The sequence below is a fragment of the Protopterus annectens genome, chromosome 5.part1 (genome assembly GCF_019279795.1).
Source record: "Protopterus annectens isolate FY-2018-M chromosome 5.part1, PAN1.0, whole genome shotgun sequence".
Classification (NCBI taxonomy): Eukaryota; Metazoa; Chordata; order Ceratodontiformes; family Protopteridae; genus Protopterus; species Protopterus annectens.
The window spans coordinates 90,555,325-90,579,605 of record NC_056736.1 but is presented as its reverse complement, the minus strand read 5'-3'; the positions used below and the strand labels follow the sequence as shown (position 1 = coordinate 90,579,605).

Sequence of the window (24,281 nt, the reverse complement as noted above, 5' to 3'; positions counted from 1 at the left end):
CAGGCAATGCCTGACTGACTGATTCCCAGAGCTCTGCAGATGTGACATGGAGAGCCTACCCTCTTGTGAAGGGACGCAAGTCTGCTTTCCAGAGAAATACACAAGTCAGCTCAATCTGCCCTGATTTTTGCATTGGATAGCAGCTTCAGCAAGAAAATTCACTGTGGCATGGTCTGGCTTTGAACCCCAGGTTTCCATTTCACAGCAGTCTTCTAAATCTAAGTACCCTATTGAGGTGACATGGGGTTAGTGTATATCTGGTTATTTTCCTCCTCCTCCCCTAAGCACACATAAGTTCCTTGTAATGCAGGTTATCACAGAGATTTTCATTATTTTCTGAGTCCATGTGTTAGGGGTGTCTGAGTGTCCAAAGTCCATACCCCTAAGATGGACAGGGATCATGATTCTTTTTCTGCTGCACCCCTCTGAATGACTACTCCTTTGTGGATACCCTATAGCTTATTATGTCTTGTATGGAATGGTTAATACTTACTCTTCCTTCTTTCTAGAAAATGCTGAACTGGTTCTTAAGAAAAAAGAATGAGGACTTGTGTCATCCTTTCTTTTCTAGGCAGTCCTTAAGAATTTTATGTTGGCAGATAAGGAGCACCCAGATGCAACATCAAGAACCCTCTTCCTGGGTCCTGTGGATAGGTTTATCCTGTGTAGCATTCAGACTCAGGCTGCTGTGATACATAAACATACTAATCTCCAATGTGCGTCAGTGTTTGTTCACAATTTGCACAGTTTACAGAATGATTTGGCTGAAGTTGCCCTTTATTTGGGCCATGCTGGACTGTTTTCATTCTTCACTGTTGTGTTGCCTTCTCCTCCTGTCCTTCAGGAGGAGGAAAAACTCCTGTTGCCATTGTCATAGGTGCAAGATCAAGCATTTCCTTATAGTCATCCTTCACCTCCTGTATGCCAGCTAGGGACAACTTAACTTTGTCAAGTGTTCAGCCATTGCTCAGGATGCATTCTGAGTTGGAATGTGATAAGGGGTTGAAGCTCTATGTTCTTTCTATTTGAAGAGCCTGCACCTGCTTGGTCACCCCACTTTTAAACTGCTTCTGAGTTTTCCACCTTTTTCTATGTGGGTTTCCTATTGGTGTGGAGCTGTTATGCAGGCAGGTCCGTACTCATCTGCCTTGAGTGGCAAAGGGTGCTTGGTTTAATGGACGAGTCCGTTTTACCCTGCTATTTCCCTTTTTTTAGACCATGACATCTGTGTGATCCAGTTAATTTGCTTTTAAGGTTCCTTTCTTTACTTAGGAATGTTTGGGCCCTCATTCTCTTGCTGGACGGGTGACTAGGAAGGTTGGTCGTTCTGGGGAGCTTTCCTTTATGGATCTTGAGTGCAGTTCCCTTCATGTTTATGATTGGTCAGTGTCCCCAGCTATGGTGGGAAGTTTACCTTTAAAGTTCCTCAGAATCCGAAGTATGTTCGGATTTTGGCTGGACGAAGGGTTTCATTATGTCACCTTGAAATTTGCTTTAAGATTTGTTTGCCTGCGTACAGCATCCTGCATACTATTTTACTGGTACATGATGGTAAAATGTAATACATATGAAGTAACACCATGAAAGTAGAGGGCAAAATTATTTGAAGTAGTGCTACTTTGGGAAAGTATAATTAGTGGGGGTAGGAACAGGTCTTCCATATCATTGTTGCAGTATTCATAACTGAAGGGATCTTCTGCTGAGGATAGTCCGATGTCTGGCCAGTATACCAAAGCCTTTAGTACTTAAAGACACCATATGTCAAATGCAAGCTCCCCGCACAAGGGGTGGGCATAAAGATGACGTACGAATGAACACACATTTAGAAATTCTTTGCCACCAGTCCGAACATCATTATTGAATATTGACCCAAACCTTTTTACCTTTTTTGTGGTTATCAAGCTGTTTTTTTTTTTTTTTTTTTTTTTTTTTTAGATAAGTGCCCATTTGAGATTTCTTCTTCTCTTTTTTCTTTAGTATTGGTTGGTTTCATGTCATCCATAAAGGGAAAATGTCAGTGTGGGGGGCAGATTGCCCATAAAGGCCTTCACGACCAGTGTTCCTTCTGTTTGGGTGCTTCCCATGACCATACACAGTGTTCTGTCTGCCAGGCTTTTGTCCCCAAGACTGTACGTAGTTGTCTCTCCTCCTTGTCTATTTTCCTTGAAAATAGCCATTTTAAGCTATTGGCTCAAGGTGCTGTGGTGGAGTCTTTCCACCCTGAGTTTCAACTGTCCGCCAAGAAAAAGGCCAATAAACTTAGGTCTGATACGACTGCTGTTCAGCTTCCCCTGGATGTCTCTGTTGATGCTAGTGAAAGCCCGTGGGATCGTCCAGTGGTTCCTAAGGATTCCTCTGCTGTGACTTTATCGGAAGACGGCATAGATCTGATTTTTCATATGGCCTTGGAGGCTTTACATATGTCTGCTCAAGACATTGAGGGGGAACCTCGACTGATTATATCAGAGGAACCGAGGGGGATTCCACAGATTTTAGTGTGGGAGGAGATTCCTACTATGCTTATTGAGTGTTGCCAAGGGTCTGACCCTCCTAGTGTATTTTCGTACAGATGGCCCGCAGAAATAAGCAGGAAAACCAAGCATATTTCCCCTGCAGATAAGAATCACCAATGAGAATGGCAAGATTTTACTCACAGGTTGTTTAAAGCTTTATAGGCTTTAAAGCCTCCTTAAGGGGTGTCTGTGCCTGGCCCTTCCTGGTTTTCCACACCTCTTAAAAGATTTAGGGAACTGGATTCCTCTGATGATGATCACAGGGAAAAGTCCTTGGCTTACTCTTCTCAAATTCCTTCTCACTTGGAGTATGGTTCAGAGGAAGAGGATTCTGTTACTCCAGATTCTCCTTTAGAGGAACTCTGTTTTGGGGAAACTGTTACCAGTATAATGGAATTCTTTAAGTGGGATCCCTGACAAGTTTCTGATATCCAGAAAAGGTATTATGAGAGCCTTCAGATGGAGTCTCCCAAGCCTTCTGCTGATGTCCCTCTGTTCCCATGTTGCAGTATTCATAACATGAGTGATTTCCTACCTAGGCAACCCGAATGTCCGACCGCTATACCAAAGACTTTAACAACTGCAGGGTACATGCGACATTACACAGGATAACAGCCAACGTAGGCCATAAAAGTGATGTCTGCATGTACCATCTTCTGAACTTCTCTGCCGCCAGTCTGAACATCTTCTATCGTTTGTCTGATTGCTGAGTGGTTGCTGTTTGAGGTAAGTGCCCTGTTGCAGAATTAGTGTTTTTCTTGCTACTGCATGTTTTTTGAGGTTAATGCCATCCAACAAAGGCAAGTGCAATTGTAGAAGATAATTTCCTTACAAAAATGACCATGATCAATGTCTTTCTGTCTGGTTTCCGCTCATGACTGTAAGGCTTGCGCATTTTGTCAGGAGTTTGTCCCTAAAATGCTCTGTAGTGGTCTTTCTGTCCCTTACATCTACCTCGAGAATCAGAGACTCAGGTGACTAGAGCTTGCAATGGAGGGTGAGCCTCCAAAGAAAAAGGTAAAAAAAGGGTTAGGTTTGAATCTCCGACTGTGCCTCTGAATCCGGACGTCCCTCTCAATGCCAGTGAAGGCCTGGAGGTCCATTCGGTGCCTGGTTCTCTTCCTGTAGTGGGTACTGATTTGGAAGCTGTTAAGGAGAGTTCCATTAGCATGTCTGCGGAGGCCGTGCAGACATCCACTCTAGACGGTAAGGGGGAACTGCAGCTCACGTCCTTGGACATTCCTCGCAGTACTTCTCCTGGCTTAGCTGTTGAATACAGTCCAATGTCTGTGCCGGAACCTAGCCTTACTTCAGCCAATATATCTCAGCCTAGGGTTGATCCTCCCCTTAAAAAGAAACAAAAATATGATGTTCTTCATCTCACATTGCTGCAGTCCTTACACTTGGGTAGTCCGCTGTCCTCGGTCGGCCCGAATATCAAAGTATAAGGCTGACGTCGGTCAAGGCGCATTTGACTGACATCAGGACGTCAGGGTACAAATGCGCATGACCGACGTCGTATCCTCAGTCTTTTTTTGCCGCATGGTCCGATGCAGAAGCAGCATTGCAAGTGCCGGTTGGCGTTCTGAAATTTTTCGATTTCGGAGTTTCAGACCGAGTCAAAGTTGGCTAAGTACCCCGTTGGGGAATATTTTAGTTTTTTCTTGCCTCAGTGGTTTACCGGATGTCAGAAAAAGTAAATAATTGTATTTCTTGTGGGAAACAGATACCGCATAGAGATTATCATACTTTGTGTATTCCTTGTTTAGGGCCTGAGCACGACGTTGTTGGGTGTCGCTCTTGTGCTAGATTCAATACGCGCACTATAAAGAGAAGGTTAGATTGTGCCAGGTTAGTCTTCGGGAAGCGGTGCAATTATAAAATGCCGTCGGATGCTCCGACGCCCGCTTCTTCGAAGAAGCGCAAGGACAAAGCAGTTAAGCCTAGGCTAGAAGAACCGTCCGTACCGGACGCCGGTTCTTTAGAGGTGTCGGTGGAGCCGGTAGTTCCACCGGAGGTTTCTTTGGGATCCCAGGGAGAGACTTTGTTATTGCAGGATATGTGGCCTCTCGGGAGGCAGGTCAGGCCGAAGGGGCTTCTCAGGTTACTGTACTCCCCTCCCTTCCTAGGGTGGTTAGGCCCTCTCCTTCTGTTTCCAAGGCTTCTCCCAGAGGCAGGCCAGGTTTAGCTTCAGTTGGTGTCACCCCTAGTTCTTCAGGAACTGTGCCCAAGAAGCATATGCTTAAAATGGCAGAAGATTTGATTACTTTGATTAGGGGTTCTTTGCCCCCTCCTGATAAGAGGCCTAGGATGGAGCCTGAGCTTGGGAGTTTTGAGCAGGCTTCGGATGTTTCAGAGTCTTCGGCTGAAGACTTGCAGGAGTATTCTCCTTATTCTGATTCTGATGTGGATGATTCTACTCCTTCTGCTTCTCCTCCTGAGGATTTTTCTTTTTCAGAAACTCTTCATTCCATGAGGGAGCATTTTAAGTGGGAAGGTCAGGACTTCTCTGATTCCAGGAAAAGGCTTAGGGAATTTTTGTTTTTACCCCAGCATAGGCCTTTGGCTATACCTCCTGTTTTGGATGTGGTGGAAGATGTTTTACAGAGGCTTCTCTTAATCCTGATTCTTTGCCTCCTGCTCCTGTTAAACCGGATAGGTATTACAGGGTGCCTGAAGCTCATAAGTATCTTTTTAAGAGTCCTAGGGCAGACCCAGAAACTGTTAGTCAGGGGCCTAAAGGTGTTAAGGCTTCTGTTGTCAAAAATCCGGTTCCTACAGATAAAGAGGCCAGGGCCTTGGATAGATGGGGAAAGAAAGTTTATACTTCTTCCACTCTAGCTATGAGGGCTTTGAATTGCCAGTTTCACATGTTGAAATACCAAAACTATCTCCTTTCACAGTTGAAGTCTAAGGTTGATGCTCTGGCGGAAGGTATTGATTGTAAAGAGTTACAAGATTTAGTACATGTTTCTGAACAGGTGGGTAAGCATTCTTTGCAATGTGGTTTTGATGCTGTACAGGCCTCGTCTAGGGTGGCTGCCACTGGGTCAGTTCTTCGCAGGCACGCCTGGCTGAGGGATCAGAATTTATCTGACCATGTTAAAACAAGGATTTTGGATGCTCCTTTACAATCTGATGTGTTGTTTGGTTCTCCTGTTGAGGCAGTTTTAAAGAAAATGGAAGACAAGGCTAAGTCTATGCAGACTGTTAAAGATTTTTTGCAGGTTCATCCTCCAAAGTTTAGTAGAAATTGGCCTACTAAGGGGGTGGACGTATCCTTCTTATGATTCCCAGTCTAGGGGTAGATCTAGACGAGGTAGGGGCAGAGCTCAGGGCTCTTTCAGGCCTAGAACAGGGAGTTCTCCTGCACAGTCTTCGGGTGAGGGCAGGGGTCAGTCCTTTCGTAAACAGACCCAATGACCTACCTTTTCTGCTGCCAGAGCCTTCTCGTCTGGCAGCACCTTTGGGAGGAAGGTTGGCACTTTTCAAAGAAAATTGGAGTTTAATTACCCAAGACAGATGGGTATTGGATATCATACACCACGGTTACAGGTTTTATTTCCATACCTTGCCTCCTTTCAAAGGCATGCCAGACGTTCCTCCTCAACAAAGAATAGAGGCTCACAAGCAAATTTCTCTGTTACTCCAAATAGGGGCCATACAGCCGGTCCCTATGCCAGAAGTGGGCCTAGGATTTTATTCTCGTCTGTTCCTAGTACCAAAGAAAGGGAACACGTGGAGACCAATTTTGGACTTATCTATCCTCAACACTTATCTGGACATTCCCAAGTTCAAAATGTTGACGTTAAAGCAGCTTTTACCTCTGCTAGGCAAAGATCATTGGATGGTAACTTTGGATCTCAAAGAGGCTTATCTTCATGTTCCTATCAGACTGAGTTGCAGGAAGTATCTGCGTTTTCGAGCTGGGACTTCTCATTATCAGTTCTCTGCATTGCCCTTTGGCTTATCTACTGCGCCCCGAGTGTTCACGAAAGTTCTGGCTCCAGTGATAGCTTTCCTCAGGTTAAAAGGAATACAGATCTATCCTTATTTGGACGATTGCCTGATTCTGGCTCAAGGAAGGGACGAGCTTCTTCATCATTTGGAGTATGTGATAGCAGTGCTAAGATGCCTGGGGTATTCTGTGAACGAAATAAAGTCCAGTCTAGTACCCTCTCAAGACATGTGCTTTCTGGGTGTGAGACTGAATACAGCATCCCAGATGGCCTTTTTGACCCCGGACAAACAAAAGAATCTTTCCCTTTACTTTCATCAGTTGTCTCATCAGTCCAGGCTGACTGCAAGGACAGTCCTTCAAGCCTTGGAGTTCATGGCATCTTGTATTCTGGTGCTTCCCAATGCCAAACTGCATATGAGGAAGCTACAATGGTATCTCAAAAATGTATGGACACAGCACTGCCAGGATTTGGACACTGTCATTCAAATAATACCTTGCATTCAAAAGGAATTGTTGTGGTGGGCTCAGGAATGTCACCTAAACAAGGGACTCTCTGTGACCCGGCCAGAGGCGAGTCAGATTCTAACGACAGATGCCTCAGACAAAGCTTGGGGAGCTCATCTGAATGGAAAGTGGATACAAGACAAGTGGCCTGCCAGACTACAACATCTACCTATCAACTTGAAAGAGATGTTAGCAGTCCAGTTTGCATTAATAGCATTCAAGGATTTACTTCTTCCAGGGCAGGTGTTGATTCTAACAGACAACACAACTGTCATGTGGTACATCAACAAGCAAGGCAGAACACATTCTTATCCTCTATGCAGGCAAGCAATGATCTTGTGGGAGACTGCTCTCAGTTTACAGCTAAATCTTCAGGCAAGGTTTCTGCCGGGAGCACAGAACTCCTTAGCAGATGTGTTGAGCAGACAAATTATGGATCCCCACGAGTGGAAATTGGATCCTCATGTATTTCAGAAATTGACAGTGTCATGGGGAACTCCAGACATAGATCTGTTCGCTTCTCCACTAAACCACCAGCTGCCAAAGTTTTGCACAAAAAGGTTTCATCCCACAGCTTGGAAAGTGGATGCTCTTTCTTTCAATTGGAGCAATCTTCATGTGTATGCCTTTCCGCCTCTGCCTCTCCTCCCAAAGGTACTACTAAAGGTCAGACAAGACAAGCCAAGGATGATTTTGATAGCTCCAGATTGGCCTCTGCAGCATTGGTACCCATTACTGAGAAGCCTGGTACGGAAGCCTCCATGGCCTTTGCCTTCGATTCCACACCTGTTGTCTCAGGAGGACAGTCATTTGCTCAATGTCAAGCTTCACTCTCTGCACCTAACAGCCTGGCATATTCTGTTTTGAACCATAGTGGGCCTCCACTTCCACAGCAAGTTTTGAATGTTATTTTGGAAGCTAGAAGGCCTAGTACAAGGAAAGTGTACGCAGATAAATGGAAGAGATTTTTATTTTGGAGTGCAGCAAAGGATTTTGATGTTTCTGAGCCTATATCTTACTGAGTTACTGGACAAAGGTTTGTCCTTCTGTTCTATTAAGGTTCATGCTGCAGCAATTTCGGCTCACTATGATTGTGACCCACCATTGTTTTCTCATCCTTTGTTCAAGCAATTTCTTAGAGGGGCAAAGAATATAAGACCCCAACGAAGAGCTCCTACTCCTGCTTGGGATCTCAATTTTGTGTTGGAGAAACTCACTCTACAACCTTTTGAGCCTGCAGCTACTACTGAATTAAAGTTTTTATCATGGAAGACTGCTTTTTTGTTGGCTATTACCTCTGCAAGAAGGGTTTCTGAGTTGCAGGCCCTTATGGCGGTTGAGCCTTTCTTAATTTTCCATAAGGATAGGGCTACTGCCACTTCGACAGCTTTTTTGAGGGGGGTGGCAACTAAGGATATTTTGGAGGCAGCTACTTGGAGTTCAGTGCATACTTTCTCTAGGCATTATCCCCTACCACTTTACTCTAAATCCAGGGCTGGTTTTGCCACTGCTGTTTTGCAGGGCATTTTGGCAGCTCCTGCTTCCTTATAGTTTGGCCATCCTCCCTTACCTCTGCTTTGGGATTCTACCCAAGTGTAAGGACTGCAGCAATGTGAGATGAAGAACATAGTACAGTTTTGTACCTACCATAAATGTAGATGTTCGAAGATCCACATTGCTGCAGTCCAATTTACCCTCCCTCCTTCCCCTCTGTAGTTAGAGGCGGTTGTGTGGGTTGGGTTGTCAATATGATGTATATTGTATATATTGTACATATTTTTAGTGTTAGGATGGTTGGTTGTTTGCTGTCTTTTGGTTTTGACCTTTATTTTTAGGGTCTTCTGACATCTGGGGCAAGAAAAGACTGAGGATATGACGTCGGTCATGCGCATTTGTACCCTGACGTCCTGATGTCAGTCAAATGCGCCTTGACCGACGTCAGCCTTATACTTTGATATTCGGGCCGACCTAGGACAGCGGACTACCCAAGTGTAAGGACTGCAGCAATGTGGATCTTCGAACATCTACATTTATGGTAGGTACAAAACTGTACTATCTGATGTTGTAAATCTTTATTCATTCCTTACTGTTAGGACTTTGGTTCTGTCCCCGGAACTGACATGGCCATTACCAAGCTCGCGCCAGCCAAAAACTCTCAGCTAAGACCTACCCACAATGCCCCTCTCATTCTCTTCAGATCTCGTTTGCTGTGTTTCCTCATCAGACGTGCCAAGCCTTCTCTCCAGCTTAAGTGTAGCTTTTTTTGGTTTTTCTAGCTCTAAGTGATTACTAGTCAGCTTGTTCTAGTTTAACATTATTTCTGTCTCTACCTTTTCTTATTTTCTGACTAAACCCTACCCACTACCTTGGTAGTTCTTTCGGAACTGACATGGCCATTACCAAGCTCGCGCCAGCCAAAAACTCTCAGCTAAGACCTACCCACAATGCCCCTCTCATTCTCTTCAGATCTCGTTTGCTGTGTTTCCTCATCAGACGTGCCAAGCCTTCTCTCCAGCTTAAGTGTAGCTTTTTTTGGTTTTTCTAGCTCTAAGTGATTACTAGTCAGCTTGTTCTAGTTTAACATTATTTCTGTCTCTACCTTTTCTTATTTTCTGACTAAACCCTACCCACTACCTTGGTAGTTCTTTCGTACCATCGTTGGTACTACTCCCTCTTTCATACCTAGTAAGCCCTTCTGTTACCTTTCTGGTATTTCTTAGTACCATTGTTGGTACTTTTTCCCTAGCCTTCTGTATAAAAAAAAAAAAAAAAACACACACACAGCCTTTTTCACTATCCTTTATCTTCTTGTTGGTAGTTTAGTTTATTGTGTGGTAGTATTAGCGTGTTAGAATGTTGGATAAGGCCAAGCTTGGGTTCAGGCAGTGTGTAAGTGTGGGCGTAAAATGCCCAACTCTGATGGTCATGCCCGGTGTGTTTATTGTTTGGGCATTGACCACATTAATGTTTCCTGTGACATTTGTTCTAGCTTCAGCAACTGTACTCTCCCTGAATGCAAGAACAGACTTATTCTTAAGGGTATACTGAAAACACCCTTCTCAGAGGCTCTTTCTGGGACGAGGTCTCACCACCTCCTAAGCATAAGGATGTGAAGAAACGTAAAGGGAAATGGAGTCACTTGGTTCCGACATCTCTGTCCTCCTCGGAACCGAGTTGACACCAGGCTTCTCCTGCGTCTTCAGCGCAAACTACTTCGGCACCAGGCTCCATGTCTTTTCTCTCGGTGCCACCCTTAATTCTAACTCCAACATCTGTACCAGCTTTGGCCCCATCCCCCTTGGTGCTGACCTTGGTTTTGACACAGGCTCCGACTACTGTAATTGCTTCGGCACCATCCCCGGCCATGGTGCTGATGTCTTATACAGCTCCACTGATTCTGACACCGTCGGTTCCGAAGGTCGGGCACCTTCCCAGAACCAGATGTTCTCCCTCTTATGACCCCTTTTTGGGACAGCAGTTTAGTCCATTTCTTGAGAGACCATAATCTCCATCGGCAGCTTCCTTCAGATCTACCAGGAGTCTTTCAGAACAAGACATAGTGAGGGTTGTGGACCAGCTATTGTCAGCTAGAGGATTACCCACCCCTGCTAGGTCTTCCTTCCATCTTGGAACGGAAGCTCTCATGGTATATTCACCTGTATATGGCCTCCTCCCAGGTCTCAAAGACTTTGGTACCGATGGCTATCCCGGTGCATTCTGTCTCTGCTCCGACAATGGAGGCTTCCATGTTGGCATCAATTACTCTTGGTGCAATGGCTCCTTTGGAACTGGCACACACTCAGAGCAGTGAATGGGCTGTCGGCACCGTGGCACCTAGTTCAGTGCCTATTTTTTCTGTGGTATTGTCTACGGCCATGGCTTTCTCGGCAGCTACCGGTCCTCTCGGAGCTCCTCACCTGGAGGCGGGCTCCTCAGGGCAGGGTGTGACCCCGGTTCCAAGGTTGTCCTTCTCGGTTCCAGGCTCCCATCCCTCTTCGGGCCGGCCTGCTTTCCAGGTGATGGAGAGGGTCCTTGCTTCAACAGGCTCGCAGGTGGCATCATTGGCATCGACACCAGAACCCCCCTCTAGCATGCAGCTGTCCCAGCCCCTACTCCGGGATCCTGAGCACGGGAGCTGCAAGACCTTCCCTTGAAGGGAACCCTTTCTCCGGAGTCGTCCTCAGAAGATCCCACTGGGGAGCCACCCCAGAAGAAACTTTGTAAGAGGAATCATCTTCATTACCTTGAGGAATCCATCACCGAATACACCTATTCGATGAGGGAGAAGGGTCCCCACGGGTCTCCCCTGAAAGACGTCTCATTTGGAGACATTCTCGAGATCCTCATGCAGAGGGGAGACTGGAAGCCCTCCAATCCTTTGGAGGAATCTGTGTTATTGCAGGCCTTCTGTGCTCGGTCATCTACTTCCTGGGTGACCCCACCTGAGGATGAGCTTATTAAACTTATTGTGCAGCCTGCCTGGAAGGCCCCGGACAACATAGAACCTCTCCCCCGTAGGCCAGATAAGAATTTTTCCACCCCTGAAGACCCGTCCAATTGGTCCAAGCAACTGGTAGTTGATTCCTTGTTCATAGTGGCAGCCACCAAGCGGGAACTGGCAGAAGATAGTTCCACTGTTCATCCCCCGAACAGTGAGTCTCGGGCAATGGACAGACTGGGGAAGCGGGCCTACGCTTCAGCGACCTTTGCCATTCGGTCGCTGAATTATCTGGCACACTTTACTCACTTCCAAAGAGACCTAATTTTAGAAATGTCTGCCTCTTTGGCGGGGTACTGCCTGAGGAGGTGTGTGATACTGTTGCTTCTCAGCTAGCTACCCTGTAATCCATTTTGAACTCCTTGATGCGCTTGATCTCTCACACTACTGAGGGGGCAACTCAAGCAGCCGCATCAGGCATCGTCATGCGATATCATGCTTGGATGCATTTGTGTGACTTCATGGACCCCTTTAAATCTTCCTTTGTCAACGCACCTGTTGACGAATCTTCCCTTTTTGGTCTCAAAGTAAGAGACACACTATCATGTACTGAGAAGGACAGAAAGACCTTGTCTGCTGTGGGCATACGTTTTTCCACCCCCCAGAGGTCCTACTCCAGGAACCAGAGGGGAGGAAAATTGTGGTTCAAGAAGTTCCAAGGATCTTTTCATGACACTCATGATGAGCAATCCTCCTGAGTCAGAGGGGGCAACTCATCCGGAAGACATCCCTTTCAGGGCAGAGAGGGTCCGCGCAACCAGGGAGCTAGAGATTCCTTCTCTGGCCGACCCTTCTAGCGCTCCTGCACAGCGGCCCGATTGCTTTCCTCTGGAAGCAGTCGGGGGTCGATTTTCCTTGCACCTACAGGCCTGGCAACTCATAACGGATGCGTGGGTGCACAGAATAATAACCAGCGGCCATCATATCCCATTTGATCTTACTCCCAGACCCATAAAACAAATTCCTGATGTCCCACCCAGTCAGAGGGAGGTTGCAGCCTTAGAAATTGAAAAGCTGCTAAGAAAGAGTCATCCAGCCAGTCCCACCAGACCAGAGAGGATCTGAGTTTTACTCAAGGTTCTTTTTAATGCCAAAAAAGACAGGGGACTGGAGACCAATAGTGGATCTCCGCTTACTAAACAAATTCGTAAAACCTCAAAAATTTCAGATGGTCACGGTACAGTCCATCCTCCCCTTTCTGGGGAAGGACAACTGGATGTGCTCTATAGACCTCCAGGATGCGTATTACCTCATAAAGATGGACAAATGCTCCCGGAGGTTTCTCCGCTTCCAGCTGGGAGCCAATCACTATCAGTTCAGGGTACTGTCGTTTGGTCTCTCGATAGCCCCCAGAGGGTTCACCAAATGTATGACAGTTGTAGTAGCTCATCTCCGACCAGGAATCTTCTCATTCTCCGTCTCTTACACTCAAGGCCTTGCTCTTCACCTAGGTATCACGATCAACATGGACAAATCACAAATGTCTCCAACAAGAGCACTGGAATTCATTGGCGAGATCTTCGACACAACGTCCTGTCAAGCTTCCCTTCCTCCTCATAAGCTGTCAAAAATAAGAAGCCAGATTTAAGTCCTCCTTCCACAGACATTTGTACCAGCACGCCTTGTACTACAGCTGTTGGGATATATGGCAGCAACCATTACCTTAGTTCTACTGGCGAGGTTGCACACGAGACTAGTACAGTGGCTCCATTCATCACAGTGGTCGATCTTAACCCACCCACTTGACCACATGATACACCTTACAAACCTTTGCAAGAAAGAAATGTTTTGGTGGATGAAGCCAGAATCAAGTCTTTGGTGCCGACCGTTCTGCCTCCCCCAGCCCGGGCCACAGTGACCATGGATGCTTCTCTTTTAGGGTGGGGGCGGGCATTTCCAGGGAAAAGACCGTCCAAGGCACCTCGTCCCCCATGGAAGCCAATTTGCATATAAATGTCCTGGAATTGAGAGCAGTTCTCTTAGCATTGCAAGTGTTCCACACATCCCTCCCTTCCGGGACCATTGCAGTTCAGTAGGACAACATGTCCGTCGTCTGGTACATCAACAAGCAAGGCAGAACCAGGTCTTACCTCCTGTGTCAGGAGGCCATGAGAATTTGACACTGGGTGATGGCTTCCATCCGCTTTCTCATACCAACGCACATTCCCGGGAGTTCCAATCTTGTTGCGGGCAATCTGAGCAGGAACATTTTGATGCCTCACGAGTGGTCCCTCAGTCCTAGAATAACGGATCAGATCTTCCACCATTGGGGCAGGCCTTGCTGCGACCTGTTTGCTTCTCCCCTAAACAACAAATGCAGAAGCTATTTTCCCCTGCTCTCCCCTCAGGGAGAGTCACCGAGGGATGCTCTGACTCACGATTGGCCCCCGGGTCTGTTGTATGCCTTTCCCCTGTTTCCTCTCATCCCGAAATTCCTCCAGAAAGCTCAAAGGTTGAGAAGCAGAGTGATCCTCATTGCCCCTTATTGGCCCCGTCAAGTCTAGTTCCCTTTTCCATGGCCTCATCTCATTCACAGCCTGTGAATCCTGGATCAGTCCCAAGGGCTGCTGTCTCATCCTCAGGGACTGATTCACCCTAATCTCCACAGCATCAAGCTCACAGCTTGGTTTCTCCACTTCCGATGATTGCCAGGCTACCTGATATTTTATCCCCTGTTCGTGAGATTCTTCTGGCTTCACACAAACCTTCCACCAGGAAAATTTATCCTAGTAAGTGGACTAGGTTCTCTAGATGGGCCAAAGAACATAACATAGACCCCTTTTCCATGCCTATTCAGAAGATCCTACAATATCTGACTACCCTATTACACGCAGGAGCTTCAGCATTGATAATTACTGTGCATTTAGCGGTTATTGCAAATTTTCACAATGGAATTGAACATTCTTCTGTTATGTCACACCGACTGTGTAAAACCTTCATGAAAGGAGTATTACATATTAAACCTCCGGTCAAGCCTCCTATAAAGCCATGGGACTTGTCTCTGGTGCTTCAGTCATTATCTAGTCATTCCTTCGAGCCCTCTGACTCCTGTGATATAAAAGTTTTGTCTTGGAAAACTCTACTTCTAGTAGCTCTTATCTCAGAAGAATATCTGAGTTGCAGGCTTTGTGTGTCAAGAGACTTTACTTGATTTTTCATAGGGAAAGTGTCCCTATGTACTGACCCCTCCTTTTTGCCCAAGGCCATTTCTAGATTTTCCATTAACCAATCTATTGACCTCTACCGGTTTTCTTTCCTCATCACTCAAGTAGAGGGGAATACCTTCTGCATATCCTCAATGTTCATAGGCAACTTCGTTTCTACTTGGATAAAACTAAATCTTTCAGAAAAACGGATCAGTTGTTTGTGGCTTTTGCAGGACCCAGATTGGGTAAGCCTGTCTCCAAAATGACTATCTTCTTGGCTCAAACGCCATTACTTTCATCTATCATCAGAACAAAGTGTCCTTACCTCCAGAATAAAGGCTCACTCTACTAGATCGATGGCTACTTCAATGGCTTTTCATTCCAGAGCCTCTATGGATGATATCTGCACTACAGCCACTTGGGCAAGACCTCATACCTTTATCACTCATTACAAATTGGATTTGGCCTCTAGGGGACGAGCATCTTTTGGTTCTATGGTGCTCAGGTAGGGCAACCCAGGACTCAAGTCCTAACAGTAAGGAATGAATAAAGATTTACATCATCAGATAAAGAAGTTGTGTCTTACCATAACGTTCCGTCTGTGTTGTAGATCTTTATTCATTCATTACTTCCCGCCCTCCTTCCCCCTGCCTGGACTCCTGATGGACTTTAGGATTTCCTTATTAGTTAAGGTATTTGCACAGACAGAGCCTCCTACTGTCACTGTTATTGCTTCTGTACTCTAATGGTGGCCAAACTCAGTCTGAAGAGACTGAGAGGGGCATTGTGGGTAAGTCTTGGCTGAGAGTTTTTGGCTGGCGCGAGCTTGGCGACGGCCGTGTTGGTTCTGAGGATGGAACCGAAGTCCTAACAGTAATGAATGAATAAAGATCTACAACATTATGGTAAGACAGAACTTCTTTTTTCCACCTCTCATTATCCTTCCCCTTGAGTTGATTCCAACAGTTTGGACTTCCCTGAGGAAGACATGTCATTTGAAGAAACAATCTCAAGAATGAGAGACTTTTTAAAAAGGGAATGCGCACAAGTCTCAGAAGTTCAGAAGAGGTACTACGACCTCTGACAGATGGACTGCCCTTCTCCTGCACTTATTCCACCTGTGCTGCCTGGCTTTCAGGATATATTTCTGTATGTACCCAAAAAGCCTGGATAGGTTTTGCAAGGTCCCTGAGGAGAGCAATTTTTTTTCAAATGTCTCCCTGCAGATCCTGCTGTGATTTCAGAGTCTGCAGATAGACCTTCCAGATTTTTTTCCTGTGCCCTCTACTACCCTTCTTCCCTCAGATAAAGACAGCAAGATGATGGAGAGGATAGGTAAAAAAGTTTGCACATCCTCTACTTTGGCCTTCAGGGCCATTAACTATCAAACTCATATGTCTAAGCATGTTCTGGTCCTGCTTTCTCAGGGTTCACAACTGTTGACAGATCTCCATGCTTCTGTAATGACTGAACGAGGATCAACAATACAGATGGAACGTTATAGTAAGACACAACTTCTTTTTTCTAAGCAAACTATTTCTACTTGGAGATCCAAGTCCATTTCCTTTTGCTGTGTGTTCCATGGAAAGATACTCTCTTCCTCAGTAAAAGCTCATTCCACTAGGTCTCTAGCTTCCTTTGGGTCCTTCAAAGGTCTGAACACTGCCTGTATTCTGGGAGCAGCTACGTGGTCTCTCCACACCTTCACCAAACATTACAAACTGGATACCATCTCCAGATCCAGAGAACGGGTTTCCAGGGCAATCCTGCATGGTTTCATGCAGACGACTTCTGCTCCAACCTCCCTTTCCCTTTTATGAACTTTGGTACTCTCCCTTATGTTATGAATACTGCAATATGGGAATAGAAGTCATAGAATTGTGTAAAATCTTACCATAAGCATAGATGTCCTCTTCCATGTTGCACTATTCTATCCCACCCTCCTTTCTCCTTGGTTCATGCTTTTCTTAGGATGATATTTTGTTTTACCTCTTATCTTTGGGCTGGTGTTCTGACTGGAGCATTCAGTTCTGAGGGATGGTATGTGCAGTTATCACTTTTATATCCTACATCGGCTGTTATCCTATGTGCAGTGTTACACATACCTTGCAGTAGTTAAAGTCTTTGTTATACTAGCCAGATGTTCGGGTTTCCTGGGCAGAGAATCCTTCACGTTATTAATACTGCAACATGGAAGAGAATGACATCTATGGTTATGCTGAAATTTTACACAACTATTCTTTCCCTCATTCAGGCTGCCCTCCTGGATACCTTTTCAATAGCTTCTGTGGCCCCTGATTCTCAGTTCTCAGCTCCCAAAAAACATGACAGATTTTACAAGGTGCCTGATGAATGTAAATTTCTGTATAAATGCACTTCTGCTGATTCATCTGTAGTGTCCATCTCATCTGGCAAGCTCTCCATGCTATTACCCTCTACCAAGCAGCTTCTTTCACATAGGGATAATAGGACCATGGTGAGGCTGGGCAAAAAGGTTTGTACTGATTCCACCATATCTTTTAGGGCCATTAACTACTAGACTTATATGACTAGGTATGTTTTGGCCCTCTTTTCTCAGGTAATTCCTGATCTTCCTGACTGTAAGAGAAAGGCTTCTGCCCTTTCCTTGTGTTTCACTTCTCAAGTTGCCCACCATTCTGTTAAGTGCAGTTATGATGCAGCTGATTCTTCCTCCAGGACTGCTGCATTTGGTTCTGTTATGAGGTGTTACTCATGGCTTTCGTCATCAGGCTTTGCCTGATGACATTAAAGGCCAAATTGTTGGATGCTCCTTTGGATAATAAAAATCTTTCTGATGCTGTTGCTGAACTTAGGTCTCTTCAGGATAAGGGCAAGACCTTGCAGAAGTTGAAACTTATTTTTGTACCCTCCCAAATCTCTTTTTGTTCGCAGGCAGTCTCGTCTTCCACCCAAAGGTAAAGAAGGATTCTAAGCATGTGCCTCTTGCCAAGTCTACTCAAGCACCTACGTCCCAGAAACTTACCTTTCAGGACAAGCTGGGTTGTATTTAACAGTTTGCTTACCTGTTCCCTCAGCCAGGTCCCTTTATCCCTCCTCTTTTCCTTGTCCCTTCCAAAGTGGTCAAGAATCACAGCTGACTCTTGGGTCCTGTCCATTATCTGCCAGGAGTATTTCATGGTTTGGAAATCCCTTCCTCCATTTTTGGGCATCCCTCAACCTCCTTGGGAACCATTTTCATTTTTTCTGCCTAAGGTGCTTCATTCTCCTTTGGTCCAGGGCACCATTCATGCTGTACCTGTAGCCAAGGTAGGGAGGTGGTTTTATTCTAGAAGTTTCTGATTCCCAGGAAGAAGGGCACTTGGAGACCAATTCTGGACCTTTCCCAGCTCAACACCTTTATGAAGAAGCCTTTTTTTGGATGTTGTCTCTTCAAACTTTATTTCCTCCTCTCCTTCCCCAGGCCTTTCTGTTCTCTCTGGATCTCAAGGATGCCTACCGTCATATCCCCAGTCATCCCCTTTTCAGGAAATTTTTACATTTCTTTGTTTCTTCCTTGCATTTTCAGTTCTCTGCTTTGTCCTTTGGCTTCTCTACTGCCCCAAGGGTATTCATCAAATGCTCACATCTTTCATTGCCTTTTGTAGAGTGAGAGGAGTTCAGATATTTCCATATATAGATGATCTGCTCATTCAAGCTTCTTCTCACCCAAGGCCCTGTCTCACAATCTCCTGTTTACCATTTCCCTGTTGCAGATTCTGGGGTTCACCGTAAACTTTCAAAAATCAGCTTTGATCTCTTATTGGGACCATGTTTTCTTTGGTTGCAGGATGCAGACCATCTCCATACTGGCATCTGTACCTGCCCTTAGGGCCCTGTCTTATTGCCTTTTTCTAATCTCCTCTTCCTCTGGAATCAGTCATAGCCCAGAAATTTCTCAGGGTCCTTGAGTTCATGGCTTCCACCATTCCCATCCTTCCTCTGACCAGGCTCCATATGAGAAAGCTATAGTGGTATTTCAAATCAGTGTGGCTTCAGCATTGCCACACCTTGGACCTCCCATTCTCCTTCCTTCCTTCTCTCAAGCTTGAGGTTCAGTGGTGGGTTCATCAACTTTCTCTCAACCTGTGGCTTCCTTTCCAAGCTCTAGCCCAAACTCAAGAGCTCTTTACAGATGCTTCAGACAGGGGCTGAGGTGCTTCCTACAGCACTCTCAAGGTTCAGGGTTTCTGGCCTCTGCACCAGAGGTCAGACCACATCAGTATAAAGGAGATGAGGACCCAGCTTGTAGCTGTACAGGTTTTTCATTCCCTTTTTAATCCCAGCCTCTCAAAATTTTCACAGTCGACACCACAGTTATGTGATATGTCAGCAGGTAAGGGGATACAAGGTACTACCTTCTTTGCAGACCGTCTCTTCAGGTCTGGGATCTAGCGGTCCAGTATCAAGTGACTTTTCTGTCAGTTTACATCCCTTTGGAGCACAATCTGGTGGCAGACTCTTTTAGCAGGTCCAGTACACAACTTCACAAATGGATGCCTCACATACATGTATTGGACATTGTCCTCTGCTGGGGTATTCCTCTGGTAGATCTTTTTGCTTCCCCTCTGAACAGACAACTTTATCTATTCAATTCTATTCTAGATTCCTAAGTCCTCTGTCTTGAAAAAGGATGTTTCTGTACACCTTTCTTCCCTTTCCTCTGCTTCCAAGAGTCTTGCACAAGATCAAACAGGACACTCCCAAAATCTTGGTAGTGATGCCCTTTTGGCCCAGACAGCATTGGTTCCCCCTTCTTTATCACTTGGCCAGGGACAATCACCACAAGTTATCTCACCATGTTGATCTTCTCACACAAGACAAGGGGTCACTCATACATCCTGTCTTGTTCTCCATCTTCATCTGGCACTGTGTGTGAAAGTGCTTTGATCCCTTTTAGGTACCTCTTTTTTGGGGACATGCTTTGGATCCTGCAGAAGGCCTGAAAGCCCACTACCAGGAAATCCTATTTATCCAAATGGGAAAGATTTTCTGTCTGGTGTCCATTTTGTAGCCAGGATCCCCTTTTCTGTGGCAGTTCCTCTTGTTCTCTCTAATTTGTGCGATCTGCTGCATGCTGGATTTGGCATATTCTTCTGTCAAAGATCACTTGTCAGAATTTCTGCTTGGCTGCGCTTGACTCTTCCTCTGACATCTAGATTTCAGGTCAAGCAATTTATTAAAGGTGTCCTTCATGTCAGGCTTCCCAAGCAAACAGTTCCACCTTCCTGGGACCTCATTTTTTTCTTGAAAAGTTGACTTGGGCTCCATTTGAGCCTGCTGCTTCAACTTCCTTACAACATTGAACTTGGAAGACTGGCCTCACTTCAGCTAAGAGAGCGTCTGAGCTTCAGAATGTCATTGCTGTTCCTCCCTTTTTAGTTTTTCACGGAGACAGGGTGCCTCTTCATATTAATCCTCCTTTTATACTCAAGGTGGTCTGTGAGTTGCCCCTTAATCAGTCTATTGTCTTCCTTTTTTTTTTTTCCTTCTCCACAGTCTGGTAGTGAGAAGGTTCTTTTCACCTTTGATTTCATGGACAGCACAGATATTATTTGGATAAAAACTAATGTTATTCGCAAATCTGAGCAGCTTTTTGTTTCCTTTCATCCCAGTCTTTGGGTTTGGCAGTTTTTAAACAAACCATCTCTTCCTGGATTTCTAAGGCCATTTCTTTTTGTTATTCTTTTTATGGTAAATGTCTTTCCTCATCAGTAAAGGCTCATCCCACTAGAGCTGTTGCCTTCTCCTATGCCTTTTTTTCAACGGGCTAGATACCATTTCCATCCATGAGGTTGCTACTTGGTCTTCTGTTCATACCTTCATTAAACATTGCAAGTTGAATGGTATTTCCAGGGCTGAAGCTGGCTTTGCCAGGGGTTTCCTGCATGGGTTTCTGGAGGGCTTATCCATGCTGTCCTCCTCAGATTTCCTCTTGACATTTTGTATTCTCCCTTCAGTTATGAGTACTACAACAGTGATGTGGAAGGACATGGTACAATTGTGTAAAATCTTATCACAACAATAGATGTCCTTCTCTTCACTGTTGCAGTATTTACTCCCTCCCTTCTGCCCCCCCCCCCCCCGCTCTAGCCTGTTCTTTCTTGCCCTCCTGGCCTAGGAACTCTCTTTTTTTAATTTTCTCTTTCTGGAAGCATGTGTTCTTCATTGCCTCTAGGGACATTTTCTTACTCCTGGGGCTTTTTCAGTTTTGTGTGTGCATCTGTACGTCACCCATATGCCCTACACCTTGCACGCAAGGAGAGCGTACGTGTGGTTTACTGTGCATGTAAGTACTAAAGGCTTTGGTATACTGACAGGACGTTGGGCTATTCTTGGCAGGCAATACCTTCAGTTATGAATACTGCAGCAGTGAAGAGAAGGACATCTACTGTTATGGTAAGATTTTAGGGTCTATATTATAAGATCGGTTAACAACATATGGTCGACACCTTCAAACATCAACCTTATAAAAAGACAAAAAAAATAAATAAAAAAGTACCCTAACGGGTTTAAGCAGGGGGGAAAGACCCCCCACTACTTAAATATACCAACTCTGAGACCACACTACATTGCAGTAAAGGGAAATCTCCCCTTACGGAGATTTCCATTTACACGCTCGAGATTCTGAGCGTTCGATATTCTCATGTCGACAATGCTAATGAATTTTGAGATTAATTGATTAATATATGATGATGATGATGATGATGATTTTTGCACTGAAGAACTGGTCTGGAGAGCTTTGTGTATTTTGCTGTTAAAATTGTGTTCAGTTACTGGTAGTTGTAACATCTCTATTGTTTTTGGACTTTCCTTTTTAGAGTGTTACGTTTTGCTGAGATTCTTACATTGCTTTGTTTTTGTCTGTGCACATCCAAAGAATGAAGAGCTCTTTCCTTTCTATCCTAAGGAGAAGGAATGTTGATTAATGAACATTGTTTTGATTCAGTATGCAACTTCCAAGTATTGAAATAAAATGTCAAGTATTACTAGAACATTTTGAGCTGTAATGAGTAACTCAACATCCCTGTTGGTGACATTTCCAGATGTCAGAACTTGAACAGTCTTCATTGATGCTTGCTTTTCTCTTCAAACTGCATGTATTAAATACATTGTAAATCTGCCAAGAGAATACCCTACTGGCAGAATTTACCTCTTCAGACATTGAAATCATCACTCTCCATTTACTAATGCTGATCAAGTCCAGCTGACATTTTTCCTGTACCGATGTATAAACAATATATGTTCTTTGACATGTGCCACTCACTGTATCAATGGCATTCTGATGTTTGTTGAAGGAGTGGCAGTCTAGTATGTAATGTTACTTACATGTTTCTCACTTGAGATGTATATTATTTATTTATTTATTTTTTTTTTTGCTAACTCTGTCAGTGGACTGAGCTAATGGACTTTTTTCAGACACATCACAGGTCAGGTGTGTGTCCACAGATAGGAAATATTAAGTGCTACAGTAGTCTTTAGAATAGTTTGTGCAGTATTTAATATAAGCACTGCCTTTTGCAAGAAAACACATTTTCTACAGGGCAGAATTAAAGGTTGATCATGGAAGTTTGTTGTAGGATTAATGGTGATAAATGCACACCTAGTTGTGACTGAGCTGCCTGTTTACTTGCTCATTGTTGACAGTAATAGTTAAATTTAACAAGTCTGGAGAAGTATTTTTGTAAGCTGTCCAATAATGTGTTTTTCAAGATTTGTTAGGTGTGATGTGATACATCTGTGATGTAATACATGTATATACATCAGTAAATGTATCAACATACTTGTCTTTGTATTTTATTTGGAGTGCCAGTTCTTGCTTTATAATTACCCTGGCTATATGATTTTTATTACTCAAGGGACTGCATCTGTATGGAAAAAGAAAGGTTAATAACTAATTTGTGCACATATCTTATTTTTTTAGCACTTCATTTTTAAAAGTGGTGGTCTGTATTGTTTAGCAGGCTGACTCTTCTTTTTACATCTTCCAGTTGTTTTGTAAAGTTGATTTGGAAGGTATTTGGGGGATATAAAGTTACAGCCAACAAAATAAATTGATATAGGTTGTAATGTGTAGAATGTTGTTTATGTACTAAAAATATGAAATTGAGATTTTGCTTCAACTTTTGTGTACGGGCCATAAATATTTGCAGAGATGCAACTTATCATTCTTGTTTCTTAAGCTGTTGAGCTGTTCTCCAGAGTCCAAAAGTTTGTTGATGACCGACAGAATCCCCCACTACTTGCATGTTCTTATCTGCCCCCCGACTACTTGCATGTTCTTATCTGCTTTTAATGACATTAAGACTGTTTGTGTCAGTGAGTAAAACTTTTGTCACCTTAGTTTCTTTAGTAGCTTCTTTTTTGATACAGTACACATTTTGCAACTTGTCAATAGATTGTAAATTAATAGTTTGGAGTGTTTTTTCCCCCAAACACCTTTATTGAATTTATCACTTGTGACAAAGGCAAATTCATATAAAAGTAATCACACTATAATTAACATAACCATTTTACTTTGCATATATTGCTATATATCATATAAGCTAAGTAACATTACATAATTTATTCAATTCCTGCTTTTTTAAACAAGAAATATCTTTATTAAACCATCACTACATAAGCAATCATACATTTATACAGTTGAAAACAAACCACACCAGCACAATCCTAGTTGCAAGCATTTTACGTCACAAACCATACTGCCGCACTCCCAGTTGAAAACATTATACATCAGTTATAGTCAGTCAAACATTGCATAACTCATTTAAGTCCTGCTGCCTTTTAAACCTCATTCCTCCCTTGTATGTATTGTTGCCACAATTCACATTGTTCCTATGTAGTTTGGTCCTACCATTTTCTAAAGGTCTCATTTCTAGTTGTTTTATCTCTTTTACTATATTCACTGCTACTAGTGTAATTGGTTTAGATTTTGTTTTCCATTTTCTGGTAATTGCTTTTTTTGACAGCCACCATTATTGGACACAATAAGGCCTTACTGTGCCTAGGCAATTCCGATTCTGTATCATACAGAAAAATCATCTCCCTCTTCAGACCAAGCTGCCCATCCGCATCTCTGACAGTGCATCCCTGTCACAACTCCAACATTTGCTGTCTGCCTGATGAAAAGTTATCTGGAGTTTACTTGGGGTATAGGGATATCTATGCAAACATTTCCAGACAACAATCCTAAATCTTCTAGATCTCGTTGCATATTTGGGAGATGTACATATATTTTCTCATTGTTTCTTTGTGAATTGCTTATCCAGACTCTCTTCCCAATCCTTTCTAACCTCTTCTGATTGATAAAAGTTATTTTGTAATATTTTATATGTTCTAATAATTGTTCCTTTTTTAATGGCAGCTTCTGGTCTAGATTCCACTAAAACCTCAACCAGTGCTGGTCTTTCATTTAGGACCCCCCATTTCTTTCTCTTTGCCTATACTCTAATATCAATCCCTGCTAGGGAAGGCAGTCTCTAACCTGCAGTCCAAATAGATTTTTGGTGTCTTCCCATTCTATGATCTTTCCCTCTCTAGTTATTTGCTCCAAGTATCTTGGTTCCTTTGCCAGTTTTCTCCAATAATTTACAGCCTCCTCTTTTATTTGCTCCAAGTATCTTGGTTCCTTTGCCAGTTTT

General features: G+C 44.1%; 1 protein-coding gene across 1 annotated transcript in view; it reads left to right on the top strand.

Annotated features, from left to right (window-relative positions):
• The window catches only part of MYCBP2 (MYC binding protein 2), a gene marked incomplete in the record, with an annotated part of 5,088,083 nt that overhangs the window by 1,543,904 nt on the left and 3,519,898 nt on the right, over positions 1-24,281 (top strand).